Raw genomic sequence first — 18,950 nt, 5'->3', positions numbered from 1 at the left:
TCTGATAAGAGAGTAGAAGCTATTGTTATTGCCTAAACCCTTGACGAAGAAACAACTCATGTCATTCATCGTAGAACGTTCATTCCTGACTTTGCTCTTCTTGAAGCCCCTTTAGGTGCTCTGTACCATGGCAAATCACTCACTCCTCACGAACGTGTCGTTTGGACTCCAGAGGCAGTCGAGGCATTTGTCACACTGAAGAAGACGCTGCAGCAATCTCCCACTCTTGCTCTCCCTAACCCTGACAAACCTTTTGTTCAGGCTGTGGATGAGAGAGACCGCTGCATGACTTCCGTCCTCCTTCAGTCTCATGGTGACATGAGACTGCAAATTGGCTACTGGAAGCATGCAAATTGGCTACTGGTAAAACACTCACAGTCTACACTGACTCCAGATATGTATTCGGTGTAACTCATGATTTTGGCACCCTTTGGCAACACAGAAACTTCCTCACATCTTCTGGTAAAAAGATCTTCTGTCTGCCATTTTGCATTGTTAAGAGACATTATTCCACAATGGGGAATTCCTAGCAGAATTTCCAGTGACAATGGCACGAAGCTGTCAAACAACTCGGTTCTCATCTAACTATGGGTGTGCGAACACACTGTGCACATCATCCAGCCAGTGGTGGAGCTGTGGAACGAGAGAACGGCACACTCAAAACTAAACTTGCAAAGTGCTGTGAAGACACAGGTCTCTCATGGACAAAAGTCCTGCCTCTGGTGCTGATGTACATGAGGATGAGAAAACGAACCCCACATTGGTGTGGATCATCCGTCTTCTCCACTTCCATCCACAGACTTGTGTGATCATGATATGTTGTCCTTTTGCTCTAACCTGACTTCTTCTCTTTAAGACATCAGGAAACAGGTGGCAAGGGCCCTACCAGGTTCTGCTCACAACCCACACAGCAGTGAAAGTTGCTGAAAGAGCCACCTGGATCCACGCCAGCCACTGCAAATGAGTACCAGCTCCATCTGACCAGCTGACGCCTTCAACTGAAAGCACACACACTGATACTTCCACAGGTTGAGAAGCACCGAGAGTGTTGTATGATTAACCACACGAGCGTTCTGCCACAACACAGAATCTGCCAGACAACTGAGACCATGGACAGGCCATGGTATCCATTTCGACATCCAGGGTTGTGTGGCCTGAGAGGCTCGCTATACGTGTTACTCATGATCTCCTCTATTATTGTTTTGCACATTATTCTGTCTAGGTGCACTCCTGTAAAAGTCTCTGATGATCTAACGAACTGTCTTTTCCTACAGTGTCCTCTCAGAACCATCCAGCACATGCAAATTTGACTAGACACAAGAGAGGTGATTCAGGTCCCCTTGATCCGTAACTTATTCCCCATCCCTCCCTACCTGGACACTGACAGCACAGATGGTTCTGATGACGATACTCAATTTTAGGTTTTTTTATGTTATTTTCTCCCCCCAGATTGCTTATGTGTTTCTTAATGATTTCACTAGAAAAAAAAACAGCTACTGCAATTATCCTTTCAACTTCATATTTTATGATGCTTTAATTTGAATCTCTGTAAATTTTTAAGGTTGATGTGAGTTACTTTATGAAGTTTGTACATACTGAATCAATTTTACTTCCAAGCAAAAATTTAACAAGTTTTTACTGGATATTTTAAACCTTAGATATACTGTATGTTGACATTTAACGTTTTATTACATTTTAATATGAGTTACTTATGCCAATCAATACAGTATGTTAAATTTTGATAATGGTTAATGGGATGATGTTGTTTGACCTGATTTCCTTCCATTTTAAATGCTTGCTCAATTACAGGAAAATAACTTTTTTTTCTTTCCACAAAAACAGCAGCGGCTACCTATTGCACCTCCCACCATGCATCGATGTTCTAGAACCTCTCCATGGTGGATGTGACCCTGTACGTACGCAAAGTACCAGGGTTGAAGACTCGTCGATATTCTTCTATGATTATGATGTTGATTATGATGTTTCTTGATTATTTTTCGTTAGTGATCATAATTTTATTGATGATCAAAGGGGGAAGTGTAGTGGAAATCCCCCTGACCAGGTGTCTCACTGCTGTGATACTGTCTACCTGACAGGATGGAACCCTTATTTGGCGATGTCTCACTGCTATGACCTTGATCAACAGGGTGCATGCCCTTATTTGGTGATTTTTTCTTCCAACTGCTACAGCGGACGGACAGACACAGATGATGATCTCATGTCTTTCATGTCTTTTTTTCAGATTATGTTTTATGAAACGCCTCTTTGTATAAGTTCTGGCTTTTGTGAACTTGCGGCCAGTTCCATTTTGAGCACCCGTGCTTGTTGTGTAACCTCTGCAGAGCTTACTATTAAAAAGACTCAAAGGCAACTCCAGTCTGAGAATTTCATTATTTCAAATCTCAAGATGAATTTCCATCACACTACACACTGAACCTTTAACATTAAAACATGATGGCTGACCTCAGAGTCTCCAGTCGACAGGTTGGACTCTGTAGAAAACCACACAGCTCCTTCACTCCTGAGTCCTGCAGGTCGTTGTCTCTCAGATCCAGTTCTCTCAGATGAGAGGGGTTTGACCTCAGAGCTGAAGCCAGAGAAGAACAGCTGATCTCTGACAGTCTGCAGTAATCCAACCTGGATAAAGAATAAAACTTAACTGTAAATTAAACTGAGTTCATGTGTGAAAATAACAGACACATATTCATGTCAGCACAGACTCATAACATGGAAGATAAATATGAAATCAGACATGTTGGACTAAAAACGAGTCCTGATTCAGTAAAATAGATTATTTGGACCCGGTCTCTGTCCTGCAGATCAGTTTAGGAAATCCAGAACTAAACTCAGTGTTTTAACAAGTAGCTGAATATTTAAAATGTCACAGATTAATTAATGAATGGATTCAAGTTATGTATGAAGAGGAATTATGTTAAATTAGAATTACATGAGATAAATTGTGTATAAATGCTGTTTTATAGATATGAGATCTACAAAAGTGAGTCAGTGAACTGACCCCAGAGTCTCAGTCGACAGGTTGGACTCTGTAAAAAACCACACAGCTCCTTCACTCCTGAGTCCTGCAGGTTGTTTCCTCCCAGATCCAGTTCTCTCAGATGAGAGGGGTTTGACCTCAGAGCTGAAGCCAGAGAAGAACAGCTGATCTCTGACAGACTGCAGTTCCTCAACCTGGATAAAGAATAAAACTTAACTGTAAATTAAACTGAGTTCATGTGTGAAAATAAAAGACTTTGACTAAACATCACTGTCTCTGTTTTCAGACCTGAAGTCTGAGTCAAGTTGTTCTGGACATTTTCTGGAACTTTTCCTGCAGCCTCCTAATAAAGTTTCTGAGTGAGTCCATGTGAGAATAGAGCAGGTGAATGTCCAGAGGATTCACAGAGAGCGAGTGGACGTGTTGAGGACACAAACACGTGACGGATGTGAAACTGGAAGAACACAAATATCTCAGGATGAAGAAGAGGAGCCGTACACGAAGAAGACGAAGACGTCAACTTGGAAACACAAGGAGATTCCAGAGCTTTTGGTGATGAGGGTCATTATTTCAAATCTCAAGATGAATTTCCATCACAATTGTTTCCTTCTAACTGAGACAGGAACTGAGTCCTTTCTGGTGGTAAAGATAATAATAATAACAATAATAATAATGAATGTATATACATTCATTATTATTATTGTTATTATTATTGTCTGTAAAAAATATTTCATGAGTTAAGTTACGAACAGCAGTTTTAATTTTAGAACACACACACACACACACACACACACACACACACACACACACACACACACACACACACACACACACACACACACACACACACACACACACACACAGAGTCATGTGATTCCCAGTAACTGCAGAGCGGATGGAGCAGCCAGTGAAAGTGAAAGTGTTCAGACTTGTTCTAACTACAAGGAGCAGACGGAGGAGACGTGAAGTCTGAGGCTGGTGAGTGTTCAGCAACATTCATATTATTCATTCATATTATTTTACAGTCAGTGACTGTGTTTTTCACTGGATCCCCAGAGACAGATGTGAACGAGTCTGGAACAAAGAGCCTTCTAAAAGGACTAATTAACAGAGTTAACTCACAGTTTCACTTTATCTTCATCACATCTGTTCATCAAGTGTTTAATAACAGAACGTGTTTCACCCAATCATACACATTGCAGCGTGGTCACCAACCAGTGGAGAGTCTTCACTCATGAATCCCAGTAAAGCTCTGGATTCACTGGCTGAAGTCATGAGGAACATCGACCTGCAGAGCCAGGTACACACACACACACACACACACACACACACACACACACACACACACACACACACACACACACACACACACACACACACACACACACACACACACACACACACACACAGGTTTTGTGTGAGTTTTAAAGTGAATATAAAGTTGAAGAGCTTGTGTTTGACCTTCATTTGGGCACAAAGCCATAGAACTGGGTGGAGATACAGAGTGCTTCAAGCTGCTGACTGATGTGCTCTCAGTGTTACTGTCTATAAAGTTCTGTAATTCATTTCCAGCCTTTATAAGCGTGAACGTCACGAGATGTTGGTTCCTTCTCTTGGTAGCGGGGTTGAAGGACACATGAACTTTTACAAGCATTGATTCACTTTAATGTAGTTGATTGATGCAGTGTAGATCAGGAAATGCTCCAAGTTTATTTACTGTATTTCCTTGTATATAAGTCCTGTGTACTCAAATAAATACCAGTACTACAAACTGAAGCCGTGCATCTATTTCACAATAAAAACATTAAAAAATAAATGAATAGATTCAGTCGACAGAAACGCTGGAGTGCTTTATTTTGAAATGGGTAGGCTACAGGAAATTGTTACCAAATATTTTTGTTTGTGACGTTTTCAACAGATAAACATTGAAACTGGTGTGAAAGATCATTTCACTGTGAGAGAGGTTGAGATTTTAAAACCTTTATTTTCAAAATGTTTACAAAACTACTGTCAATGTTTCCATGACAATAAGTGGATCTGTGCAGCACAGTTCAGAACAATATTAAAACCTACCTAGAAAATAATATTAAATATTAAAACATAAATCCCAACCACAGAACATATTACGTCATTAAAACACCACTGTTTGTGAAGCCATCCATGTTCTTGTTCTTTAAAAACCTAAATCTACCCAGACTCTGGCCTTCAGCAGCGAGATAAAAACAGGAAGTGCTTCTTGTCTGTCTGTCACTCCTGCTCTGTTCTTCCCTGCTGCTGTAGATGGACAGTTTAGCTTCTACTATCAGTTTAATGTTCCACTTGCTAGGGTTGGATTTCCTATATCAACTCCTAGGATGAAGGCAGTCTTACTCACGGCTCATCAAACTGTTTAAAACATTCTGAAGTGTATTAAAGGTAACAGAGTCTTCTACAGTCATAAAAAGCATGAAAAACTGTCTCTGCTTCTCCACAAAATGGACAACTGCATTTGACTGTTGGGTTGATGATGGAAATAAAACTGTTGACATGATGACACCGTGTAAAATCCTCCATTGCAGGTCACAGTCACTACTCACTCAACAGTGGTTTGTATAAAACCCTCCACACTGGTTTGACCTTGCTGTCACATCCAGTCTTCTCCCACTCCACACCGTGTCAGTCCTCACATCCAGTTTGCTTCTGTTCAGGTTAAAACACAACATTCATACATAGCTCTTCCTTTGGCTGTGTGCAGTTCTACCTGTTTCCAGTCAAGTCTTGGCCCAAAAAGGTCCTGTGAGCCCGTCCAGATTGGGGTAAAACCCCAACTCTGAAAGAATTCGCTGTCGTCGGGGTTTCTGTTCCAGTGCAGCTACTCCTGTAGCATCTTTACCTCCTCGTCATGAGTCTCTTCATCCATAAAGTTTAAAATGTTTCCTGCCTGTCTTGGACCTCTGTCGATGAGGAAGCCACAGCCGGGATGTCGGTCAGTCAGGACCTGCTGCATCGACTATCTTCCTCAGGAGTTACAGCTCCGGTGGTGCCACAGCATGCTGGTGAGGCCTGGTGTCGAGCTGCTCCTGGACATCAGCTGGCTCAAGTTGATTATGGCTCTTCCAACAGCCAGTGCAGAGTTTGCAAGTTCCAGCCTTTTCCATTTAAAAGGAGTTCCATGTCTTAAAAAGTGACTGATAAAAAAGGAGATAATCCGTACAGTTTTAAAGCTTAAAATCCGTAAGAACAGTGCCATGTCTAAACCCAGACCAGCTGTCCCCCTCAGGATGCTGCTTGCCACTTGTCTCAAACAACATCCATAATGGACCACCTGAGGTACTTCTGGATGAAGTGTAATCTAAAAGAGGCTACCCTGCTTTGAATGTGCACCCCCCTTTTGGTAAAACAACACACACTGGGGCACCCAGTGTAATCTGTCCCAAAAGAAATCTGTTAAAATGGCTTGTAGTTTTGTGTGAGTCCTTTCGGTGGTTCCATGCAGAGAGCGAGTGATGCCACAGGCAAGCCCACCAGGTTGTTGTTGTCAGTGTTCTGCCTCTGTCTTGAGTAGCACAAGCTTAGCCATTTCCACTTGTTAAGTCTCCTTTGTATCTTCTCAATACCTCAGTTCTTCTGAACTATGGACTCATTATGACATACACCCCCAGGTACTTGAGACCATCTCTTCTCCCTTCAACCCCGGCAGACTGGGTAGCCCCCCTCCCAGCTTCCAACTGCCAGCGCTTCACTTTTCCCAGTTCACTTTCTGGCAGCTGACATGGTTTAAAATCACTGACAATTTTCGAGTTCTTGGATATCCTTCTGGTTTTACAAAGACGATGATGTCGTCTGCATATGCTGATAAAATGTGGCTCTTTTTCAAATCATTTAAAATCAAACCTTCAAATTAAGCTCTTATCTTATTTTAGCATGGGTTCAATAGAAAGTGCGTATAACATCCTGAGAGCGACAGCCTGTCTCACCCCCTGGCCTTTAAAAAGGTGCACTCAGGCCTCCATTAATCTTCAGTACACTCTCAATGTCCTGATACAAAACCTTGATCATAGCTATGAGACATGAGCGAACCTCCAGGAAGTCTTCCAGAGGTAAGGTGCTCAGCCGGTCAAAGCCTTTCCTGGTCTAGAAAATGAGGACAGTTTTTATACCTAATGAACTAGAAAGTCCACATGTCGAATTAAGGACACATTGTCAGGCATTCTTCCAGCACACAGTAGGTCTGGTCTTGGTAAATCACTTCCTCCATCACCTCTCTCAGACGGTTTGCCAAGCGCTTTGGAGAGGATCTTGTAATCCGTGCATAAGGAGACAGGACGCCCAGTTTTGATCTCCTGAAGATCTCCTTTTTTGGCAGAGTTATTACACCTCCTGCAGCTTATCGCCATACAAGTCTCTAAAACTCTCGTTAAAAACAGATAAAAGATCTTCATCTGGAACAGAACTCTTTAAAAAACTCTACGGAATCCGTCGTGCCCGAGGGCCTTTCCCCCTCATGCTCTGCAGGGGCCGTGTAAAGTTCTTGCATCGACAGGGCCATCCAACCCAGTGTTCCATGTCTTCCAGGGACTTTGGGCAGCTCTCCACAGAAGGATTCATACATGGCAATGTTCATAAATTGTATTCACTTTGTACAGATCATTATAAAACTCACGGCTCTCTTCCGGATCTCCTTGCTGTCACTGAAGTTCTTCTCCTTCCAGGAGATACATGAGAGTGTGGATAGTCGGCCTTGTCCGTTCTTCTTCTCCAGTCCAGAAAAATTTCGATGGTGCATCCACATAGCTGCCGTCTGGAACCGTGACCTGACCAGCGCCCCCTGGCTGCCAGTGCCCAGTAGGTCTGTAAGAGCAGATTTTTTGAACTTGAGATCTTTAATATGATCTACGATTTCCAGTGGAATCTATTAAATTCAGCAACTCACAATTCCGTCTCTAGATCCTCCATAGATCTGGTTATGTCTCTTGTGACATTGATATACTGTTGACAAACTGCTTTATCTCCACCTTCCCATATTCCTACAGTTTTAAATAAGTAAAATCATTTTTTCTTTCTTTAAAACCATCCAGAAAAAACTTTAAAACATCAACCAAAATGTACATCACATAAAGGCGTGTTAAAATGCCAGTATGCACTTCTGGACTTTAATTTAGAATAAAAGCAGCTGCACACAACCAATGGCGTGATCCATCAAAACCTAGGGAGTATACTGCACTTTCTGAAGATGCTAAAATTATGTTTAAAAACAATAAAACGGTCCAATCTCTCCTGGAAATTAGATTCCCTAGGCAATGAGTCCATGTATTGTCTTTGCAGTCCTTCCATCCTTCTCCACACATCCCACAAAGGTCATGGGCCTGCAGCAGCTGCCCTCAGTACGCTGTGATGCTCTGTGGGGCTCGAGGTGGTTCTGTCTAAAACATCATCTTCCTTATAATTAAAATCTCCTCCTAAAATAAAATCTACTTTAACTTTGGCACAGCTGTGTCTCTAAAACCTTCAAGCCAGACTCTGTGGTCCTGGGACGGAGCATAAACATTCCTTAAAAACAAAATAAAACTGCTCAACCTTTGCCCCCTCACCACAGTAGTCTGCCCTCCACCACCTCCTCCACTTCAAAGAGACTCTGGTGTGAAGCTCTTGGAGAAGATGATGCCCACCCCCACTGGTTGTGCTTAGGTGGCTCAGGACCACCTGCCCCCACTCCTTTTCCAGTCATTCTCATTTTTAGGGTCACTATGTGTTTCTTGGCCTATTACCACACCCCAGTTCTTTTGAGTTTTACCTGCTGGAACATCAGAGACCTCTTCACAGCGTCTCTGTCCGTTTATATTTAAAGAGGTAATGTTTAAAAAGACTCATGTTGTAAAAATATAAAACCCACACAAAAACAGGACTGATTGGTAATCAGGATGTAAAACTTCATTCACATCATCTTCGCCGTTGTTTTCTCTTGCCTAATTGAACAATCTTCTTGAGTCTATATATCTCTCCTGGTCGGTGAAGCCTCCTCTGCCTTTGCTGCTCATGAGCAGCCGGGCAGAAGTTGAAACTGCTCTTTATCAGAGAAATAATCTTCTATTTTCCAATCCTTTCATATTCTTTGTTTTCTGGAGAAACACTTTTATCTTCCCACTTTTCTTAGCTTCTTGTACTCTTCTGGCTTCCTGTCCTGAAGTCGGAGGATTCACTATCAGCAGAGTCGGTCTCCATATTAGACTCGGACTCTGCTGCTCTCCCTCCTTTCTTCACTGCTCCTTTCTTTGCCTTTGAGCTTCCACTGCTCCTGGTCTTTCTTTTCAGATGAGGAACTTTAAGCACCTCCTCATCTCTCTCCATGTCAATATCCTTACTTGGCCCTGTTGGACCCACGCCTGTCTCACTCTGTTCCCCCTCACCTACCTGATCTACCTGTTGGACCGCCTGTCTCCTCCTGTTCCCCTCACCTACCTGATCTACCTGTTGGACTCCCCTGTCCCCTCCCTGTCCCTCCTCACTCACCTGACCTTCCCTTTGGGATCTCCTGTGACCTCCTGTCCCTCCTCCTCACCTGACCTTCCTTTGGGGATCTCCCCTGTGACCTCCTGTCCCTCCTCACTCACCCACTGACTCTCTGTTGGACTCCACTTGTCCCCTCCTGTCCCTCCTGACCTTCCTGCTGGACCCTGTCCCCTCCTGTTGTTTCCTGAGTGTCAGCTGTTTTATTTCTCTGTGGACATGCTTTAGCTTAATTGTCCTTCCTTCCCACAGCCCTGAAGCACTTTGTGTTATTTGATGTTACAAAATCACGTGATCAAACTCTTCCACTCTGGTTTAAGCTTTGAGTTCAGGTCCTCAGATCTGTTGTTCAGAATCATGAATAGATGTCTTCTGTAGGACACCACGTGTTTTAACAGAGGGACCTGCATCCTGAGGACACTTTCTTTGCCAGAGACACTATCTTTCCGTGTCTGGACGGTTCTCTTATCAGAGTCTGCGTCTCTAATAAACGGGGGGACGTTGGACAGAGTCACTTCCCCCAGCTTGTGTGTGGCGGAGAACTGGGAACCGTCTGAGCGTGTAGCTCCTTGATCCCGGTCGCCTGCGTGTTCGCCTTCTCTCGCTGTCTAGAAGATGACAACCGCGTTGTTCATCCTAGCAGCGGACTTCACGCTGCTGTGTGCTGGAAATAAATACCAGTACAAACTATGAAGCCCTGCATCTATTTCACAATAAAAACATTTAAAATAAATGAATTGATTCAGTAGAGCAGAAGCAGCTGGAGTGCTTTTATTTGGAAATGGGTAGGCTGAGAAGTGTTGCAAATATTGTATTTGTGACGTTTTCAACAGATAAACATTGAAACTGGTAAGAGAAGATCATTTCACTGTGTTCTGCATGACTAGTGCAGGACGAGAAGGAAACAGGCCAGACCTTGAACATCTAAGAAGAGCAGCGTGGCCTGAACCACAACTGAGCCGCAGCCGGCCCGGTGTAACATGGGCGAGGACATTTCCAAGGCAAGTTGGACCCTCACACACAAAGTAGAGACCTGCCCAAACATGTGAGCTCCAAACTGAATCCTCAGAATGAACTTCAGTGAATGATGTGTTCTGAATAAAAACATGTTTGTGTTTGCAGAGGTCAGGACCACAGACTGAGCAGTCTCAGAAGTCCAGCTGTCTGTCTCTGAAGAGTGACCGGTCCAAGGACTTCCTCTGAACTTCAGTAATGAACCTGGACCCTCACACACAGAAGTAGAGACTGTTTCTGCACTGTGACCTGCTCTGAAGAGGATTTAGTTTCCTCTAGTGTGGCCCCTGCATTAGGACACAGCTTCATTGAAGTTGGTGACTAATCTCTGGGAATCACTCAAGAGCTCAGACCTCCACAAGAACCAACTTCGCTCATATGAAACCACTTTGAGATTCACTAGAGACTCATTTTGATTTGGATCTGCACCAAATTCCACACACTGGTAAACATCAGTCCTCTGAACATGTCTGTGAGAGGCCCCCAGTCTGGTTCACAGACCACAACCTTCCACCAAGTTTACACAATAATCTGTCGTTTTTATAATCCCACTAACGAACCAACCAACACACAAACATACTGGTGAAAACAAAACCTCCTTGACAGAAGTAATGACAACCTGTGACTGGGACATGTGAGTTATCAGGAAATGTCTTCACAGGAGAGGAAGGTCATGTTTCTGAGGAGGAGCAGTCGTCCTGCTGTGCTTCGTGTCAGGGCGTCCTGAAGGATCCAGTCTCCACCAGCTGTGGACACTGGTTCTGCAGACTGATGCATCACCTCATGCTGGGACCAGTCTGGCTCTTCAGGAGACTCCTCCTGTCCCCAGTGTGGACAAAGATCCCAGAACAGGAGCTGGAGCTCAGACAGCCGGTCAGAGCAGCACTGTACATGTGTCTGCTGATGTCTTCACTTCTGACAACAGCACATGTGGTTTTATTTTGTTCCTTCATACAGCATCAACATTTAACATCGTTATAAAAGCACAAAGTTAAGCTTTTATTTTCTGTAGTTTTTCTGTATCTGATGAAAACAATCAGCAGATTCTCCAGATTCTCTGTCTCTGACATTGTTTCTTGTCTTTCAGCAGATGCATTAGTCTGCAGGAGGTTTTAGATGAACACTCGCTCAGTGTGTGAGGGAGGAGATGTGAACATGTGACTGAAGGAACTGATGAAACAGGAAGTAGAACCCTCCTCAACAGGATCTACACTGAGCTCTACATCAGAGGGTCAGAGTGAAGAGTTAATACTCAACATGAGGTGAGGCAGCTTGGGGAGACGGCTTCCAAGAGGAAGGCCTCACGACACTCCCATCAAGTGCCACGACATCTTTAAAGCCTCAACTGACCAGCAGGCAGCATCGAAGTCGTCCTGACCAACGGCGTCGCTGGCGTTGGAAAAACCTTCTCGGTGCAGAAGTTCACTCTGGACTGGGCAGAGGGTTTGAAAACCAAGATGTGGGTGCTGACTGTGCTTTCGTTCGGGGGCTTGAACCTGGTGAAAGACCAGCAGCACAGTCTTCTCACGCTGCTCCGTGTTTTCCATCCAGCGTTACAGAAGCTCACCCGGCAGAGGCAGCTAAGCTGTCTGTAAACCTTTGTTCATCTTTGGCAGCCTGGATAAGCAGACTTCCTCTGGACTTCAACCACAGGGAGCTGTGTCTGATGTCACACGAGGTCATCGGTGCGTGCTGCTGACAAACCTCATCGGGGAATCTATAACTCCCTCGGCTCTCGTCTGGATAACCTCCAGACCTGCGGCGACAATCAGATCCCTCCTGCATGTGTTGACAGCAGGTCACAGAGTGCGAGCTTCACTGACGCCCAGAAGGAGGTACTTCAGGAGGAGATTCAGTGATGAAGAGCTGTGCAGCAGAATCATCTCACACATCAAGGCGTCCAAGGCCTCCACATCATGTATCGTCCCAGTCTTCTGCTGGATCAGTGCTACAGTTCTGGGCACATGGTGACCACAGACCAGAGAGGAGAGCTGCCCAAGACCTGACTGAGCTGTACTCACACTTCCTGCTGGTTCAGACAAAGAGGAAGAACAGCAAGTACGGTGAGGGACATGAGGCAGATCCACACAGCAGCTGACGGAGGCTGACAGGGGCGTTCTTCTGAGGCTGGGGGGCTGGCGCTTAAACATCTCTGGAGAGAAACATCATGTTCTGCAAGAAGACCTGGGCGGTGTGGTCTTAATGTCACAGAGGCCTCGGTGTACTCAGGAGTTTGTACTGAGATCTTCAGAGAGTGTGTGATCTTCCAGAAATCCAGTCTGCACACTTTGTTCATCTGAGGCGCGTTCAGGAGTTTCTGGCTGCAGTCTACATGTTCCACTGTTACACCAAGAGGAACACAGAAGAACTCAACAACTTCTTGGGAACATATACAGGACACAGACAGTACCTTCTCTGGATGACCTCCTGAAGAGAACCGAAATCCTCACCAGTACAAATGGTCATCTGGACCTGTTTGTTCGCTTCCTTCACGGCCTCAGTCTGGAGTCCAACCAGAGGAGTCTTGGGAGCCTGCTGGGTCGGACAGGGAACAATCAGAGATCATACAGAGAGTCATCAACAACCTGAAGGAGATGGAGAGTGATGACATTTCTCTGGCAGAAGCATCAACATCTTCCACTGTCTGACTGAATGAGCGACCACTCAGTTCATCCCAGCAGATGCAACAGTTCCTGACGTCGAGAACAAATCAGGCTCTCTGAGGATCCACACCTCCAGCTCTGGCCTACATGCTGCAGATGTCAGGAGGTTCTGGATGAGTTGGACACAGAAGAGTTCAACACATCAGACCAGGGTCGACAGAGACTGATCCCAGCTGTGAGGAACTGGGGAAGGCTGTGTGAGTCCAGACATGATCAATATGTTCAATCAGTGGAGACTCAGTCGTTCTTCAAATACACTCAGTGTTAAATGATTCTCATTGTTTGGGGCAGCATGGTGTTGCAGTGGTCAACACTGTTAGTGCAGCCTTTCTGTGAGGAGGAGGTTCTCCTGGTGTCTGCAGGGTTTTCTCTGGGTTCTCCAGCTTCCTCCACAAACCCAAAGACATGTAGATCGGAGTTAGGTGGATATAATGATACATACGCGCACATCCACATGAGAACAACTAGATCAGATGTGGAGAGTGAAATCCAATGTGATCACTGTGCTGGAGTTTGAGGGTTCAGACATACGACCATGTGGGGTGGAAGGAGATTATTGTATGTACTGTATATATATATATATATATATATATATATATATATAATGTATATATGAGCAAACAGCTAGCACGAGTGAGCCGATCACTGAATCAGTGTTTTGGATGAGAATCACTGAGGTTCCTTTAAACTGAAGAAGCAGGAAATATAGTTTCTTCTTCTTTCTTGTCAACTAATTCCCACCCTGCGTTTATGCATACCACCAACCAGTGCAGTGTCCGTCCCTCCAGGTTCCTGACATGTGGACTTCACAATAATATAAGTCCACTATGAAACGGCCTTTGACCACTGAGAATCTAATCAGTTTCTCTTTGGGTAAAATGTGAAGAAATCCCCTAAAGACAGACTTGAGATATCATGTTCAAGAGGCCATGAACATGTTCTGTGATGACCTTTGACCTTTGACCTGAATCTAATGAGTTCCTCTGTTAGTCTGAATGAGCGCTTGGACCAAATCTAGAAAGGATTCTCTTGAGAGTTTTAACAAAAAAGAGGTTACCAGGGTGAGGTCACATGATCACGTTTTGTATGAATGTTGTGTTTTCTGATTTAATTCTCACAGATTTGATATTTTCTTTAATTACAGACTCGGTGGTTGTCGACTCTCAGAGACTCACTGTGATCGTGGCCTCAGCTCTGATCAGACCCCTCACATCTGAGAGAACTGGATCAGGCTACAGCAGCCTCTGCAGTACTCAGGAGTGAAGCTGCTGTGTTCTGGACTGGAGAGTCAAACTGTCGGCTGGAGACTCTGAGGTCCTTAAATCCTTCTTCACTTTTCAGACTTTCTTTCTTATTGGGTCATTATTTATTTAAATTGTATCTCAGTTCTGCTCTCTCACTGTCCCTCAGTCATCTGTCACTCACCCAGCCTGTCAGTCACGTCCACCTCATTAAACTCCATTCCACCTGCACTCACCTGCTCTGATCACTAAGAAAGTGTCCAGTCAATAACATGGACTGAGGCCGAGCACTCGTCCTCCTCAGGTTTTCAAAATAAGACCGTTCTTATTGAAACACGTTGGACAGTTAGCCAGTATAAAGAAACAAACAGGAAGTGAGTGTGAGGCCATCCCCACGACTTTAAACAGTGTTTAATTACACGAGCCTGCTCAGTGACCAAACACAGAAGAAGCTGATGGACCAAACAATGGTCAACATGTCTGATCTGATATTTATCTTCCAGGTCAGAACTGGACTAAAGGGATAACAGCATGTTGAGAGTCTGTGTTGACATGATAATGATCACAACAACAGGGAGGGCTTGTTTCTAATATGGTTTATTCTTTATTCAGGTTGTGGAGTGCAGACTGTCAGAGATCAGCTGTTCTTCTCTGGCTTCAGCTCTGAGTCAAACCCACCTCTCATCTGAGAGAACTGGATCTGAGCCACAACGACCTGCAGGACTCAGAGTGAAGGAGCTGTGTGGTTTTCTACAGAGTCCAACCTGTCGACTGGGACTGGGGTTAGTTCATGACCCAGTTTGTAGATCTCATATCCTATAAAACTAACATTTATACACAAGTTATCTCATTTAATTCTAATTTAACATAATTCACTCTTCTTACATAACTTGAATCCATTCATTTAATTAATCTGTATTTTAAATATTCAGCTACTTGTTAAAACTCTGAGTTTAGTTCTGGATTTCCTAAACTGATCTGCAGGACAGAACCCAAGGTCCAAATAATCTATTTGTACTGAATCGGAACCCGTTCAATTGTATGTCTGATTCATATTTATCTTCCATGTTATGAGTCTGTGCTGACATGAATATGTGTCTGTTATTTTTTCACATGAACTCAGTTTAATTTAGTTAAAATTTTTATTCTTTATCCAGGTTGGATTACTGCAAGACTGTCAGAGATGGCTGTTCTTCTCTGGCTTCAGCTCTGAGAGTCAAACCCCTCTCATCTGAGAGAACTGGATCTGAGAGGAAGCAGCCTGCAGAACTCAGGAGTAAGAAGGAGCTGTGGTTTTCTACAGGTCAACCTTACCTGTCGGCTGGAGACTCTGAGGTCAGACATCATGTTTATTGTTAAAGGTTCAGTGTGTAGAATGTAGTGACATCTAGTGGTGAAGTGTCATGTTGCAGCTGAACACCTTCCAAACATGAAAGAGAACCTTGGTAGCTTGGTTTGTCATGAAACTCAAAGGTTTAGTTTGTCCAGTCTGGGCTACTGTAAAAACATGGCTGCCTCCGTGAGAGGACCACTCCTGATGTAAATATAAAATGGCCATCTAAAGGACACAATATAAAGTATTTAAATATAAAGAGTATGTAAATATAAAGTATATAAATGTCTCATTCTAAAGTAAAGAAAACAACAATTAAGTACAATTCAGATGAAACTAGATAAAAACATCTCCAGGATTCTTTTCTCTTCAGTTTCTAACAATGGATCCTTTCTGAATCTTCCACTGGAGCTTGAAGGTCAAAGTACAGAGCATGTGTTCCTAACAGTGAACACTGATATAGGCTGAGAGATGTTTGTAGAATTGAGCTGAGGACGAGTCGACTCAATGTGACTGAAGTTCTACTGACAGAGAAACAATCAATACTGGACAATGTGTACATGTAATGTTTCTGTGGAAGCTAACCAGGACTTGTCGGTGGTCCTATGGACTGACCACATGACAGCGTGCTGCGTTGGTGTTCTGGGACTGGGCTCAGGGTCCAGAGTCCAAGTTGATTATATTTGATGTCTTTTATTTTTTAGGACCAAGTTCTTCAGCCCTGTTTCTTCCACTTTGGGTTAATTTCCAACATGAAACCCCTTCCTCTGGTTTCAGGACTTACCACCAGTCGTCCATGCCTTTATCTTTCACCACCTAGATCTCTGTCGCCCTGTACACACGTGTTCCTCAGGCTCTGCACCACTTTCAACTGGTCCAACTGCTGCTCAGATCATCGCCACTTCAAGAGAACATGATCATAGAACTGCTCGCCCTTTCACACATCAACTGTGGAACATGTTCTGACAAGTGGGTCGGACATTTTCTGGAGCTGAAGCAGCAGCAGGAGATTGTCCGGGTCCGACTCGTTCACACCAACAGGAACATGTGGGGAACATTCAGGCGAGGGGCGGAGCCTGTAGAGCAGCAGGGGCGGAGCCTGTAGAGCAGCAGGAGGCCGGACATGACGTATAAATCCTGCTGTGGAAAGATCAGTGTTGTTGTTTACAGCTCATCCACACCGGCGTCAGCCCTCATCACCAAAAGATCTGGAACCTCTCGTGTTTCCAAGTTAGCGTCTTCGTCTTCCTACGTGTCTGGCTCCTCTTCTTCATCCTGGGATATTTGTGTTCTTCCAGCTTCACGTCCGTCAACGTGTTTGTGTCCTCAACACGTCCACAAGCTCTCTGTGAATCCTCTGGACATTCACCTCTCTATTCTCACATGGACTCACTCAGAAACTTTATTAGGAGGCTCCAGGAAAAGTTCCAGAAAATGTCCAGAACAACTTGACTCAGACTTCAGGTCTGAAAACAGAACAGTGATGTTTTAGTCAAAGTCCTTTATTTTCACACATGAACTCAGTTTAATTGTGAGTTAAGTTTTATTCTTTATCCAGGTTGTGGAGCTGCAGACTGTCAGAGATCAGCTGTTCTTCTCTGGCTTCAGCTCTGAGGTCAAACCCACTCTCATCTGAGAGAACTGGATCTGAGTGACAACAACGACCTGCCCAGGACTCAGGAGTGAAGGAGCTGTGTGGTTTTCTACAGAGTCAACCTGTCGACTGGAACTCTGAGGTCAGTTCACTGACTGACTTTTGTAGATCTCATATCTATAAAACAACATTTATACACAATTGATCTCATTTTAATTCTAATTTAACATAATTCCTCTTCATACATACTTGAATCCATTCATTAAATTAATCTGTGACATTTTAAATATTCAGCTGCTTGTTAAAACACTGAGTTCAGTTCTGGATTTCCTAAACTGATCTGCAGGACAGAGACAGGTCCAAATAATCTATTTGTACTGAATCAGGACTCGTTTTAGTCCAACATGTCTGATTTCATATTTATCTTCCATGTTATGAGTCTGTGCTGACATGAATATGTGTCTGTTATTTTCACATGAACTCAGTTTAATTTACAGTTAAGTTTTATTCTTTATCCAGGTTGAGGAAATTACGGCTGTCAGAGATCAGCTGTTTCTTCTGCTCGGCTTCAGCTCCTGAGGTCAAACCCCCTCTCATCTGAGAGAACTGGATCTGAGTGACAACAACCTGCAGGACTCAGGAGTGAAGGAGCTGCTTGATCTAAAGCAGAGTCCAACCTGTCGACTGGAGACTCTGAGGTCAGTAGATGGTTGGAGTCAGTCCGCGCTTTGCTTTCATCAGTATGTTACTAAACACAATCAGTATCACAGATCAGGGTCTGTGCTACCAAGCGGATTGTGTTTATCAGGTTAACTTCAGGTTTAGTTTTTTCAGTCCTACGAAGCTCGTCCATATGCCCAGGTAAATCACCATGTTGCGTCTGATGAGCGGCTAACCTGCTCCAGGTTAAGTTGGAGATCAGCACGTATTGAAGCTCCGCCACTGACCACAGTGACTCTCCACTGTTGTGTAGTGCACACTCTCCTTAAGACGGATAAGGAAGTTTAAATCAACGTCTGGTTGGTTCAGTTGATCTCTAACTCACCCAGAACATCTAATCTCTCCAGACTCATCCTGTCACCAAAACACCAGATGCACACTCAGTCAGCTTCCTGAAGATAGGTCCATGTGTTTCTGAGGAGTGATGTCAGAGGTGTCCCACCACAGTGTCCCTCAGAGACAGTGAGACAGTGTTTGTCCTCAGAGTCAGTGAGACAGTGTGTGTCTCCAGAGACAGTGTGTGTCCTCAGAGACAGTGGACAGTGTGTCCTCCAGAGACAGTGTGTGTTCTCAAAGACAGTGAGACAGTCTGTGTCCTCAGAGACAGTGTGTGTCCTCAGAGTCCAGTGAGACAGTGTGTCAGAGACAGTGAGACAGTGTGTGTCCTCTGAGACAGTGTGTGTCCTCAGAGACAGAGTGAGACAGTGTGTGTCCTCCAGGTCAGTGAGACAGTGTGTCCAGAGAGACAGTGAGACAGTGTGTGTCCTCGAGACAGTGTGTGTCCTCTGAGACAGAAGTGTGTGTCCTCTCAGAGTCAGTGAGACAGTGTGTCTCAGAGACAGTGAGACAGTGTGTCCTCAGAGACAGTGAGACAGTGTGTCCTCAGAGACAGTGAGACAGTGTG

General features: G+C 44.2%; 1 pseudogene; it reads left to right on the top strand.

The window, feature by feature from the left end:
* The first annotated feature begins 10,461 nt into the window (after positions 1-10,461).
* Positions 10,462-17,351, top strand: LOC124851540 (annotated as a pseudogene).
* The last annotated feature ends 1,599 nt before the right edge of the window (positions 17,352-18,950 follow it).

Source organism: Hippoglossus stenolepis, chromosome 3, assembly GCF_022539355.2.
Source record: "Hippoglossus stenolepis isolate QCI-W04-F060 chromosome 3, HSTE1.2, whole genome shotgun sequence".
NCBI classification, from domain to species: domain Eukaryota; kingdom Metazoa; phylum Chordata; class Actinopteri; order Pleuronectiformes; family Pleuronectidae; genus Hippoglossus; species Hippoglossus stenolepis.
This window is presented reverse-complemented; position numbering and strand designations above follow the sequence as displayed.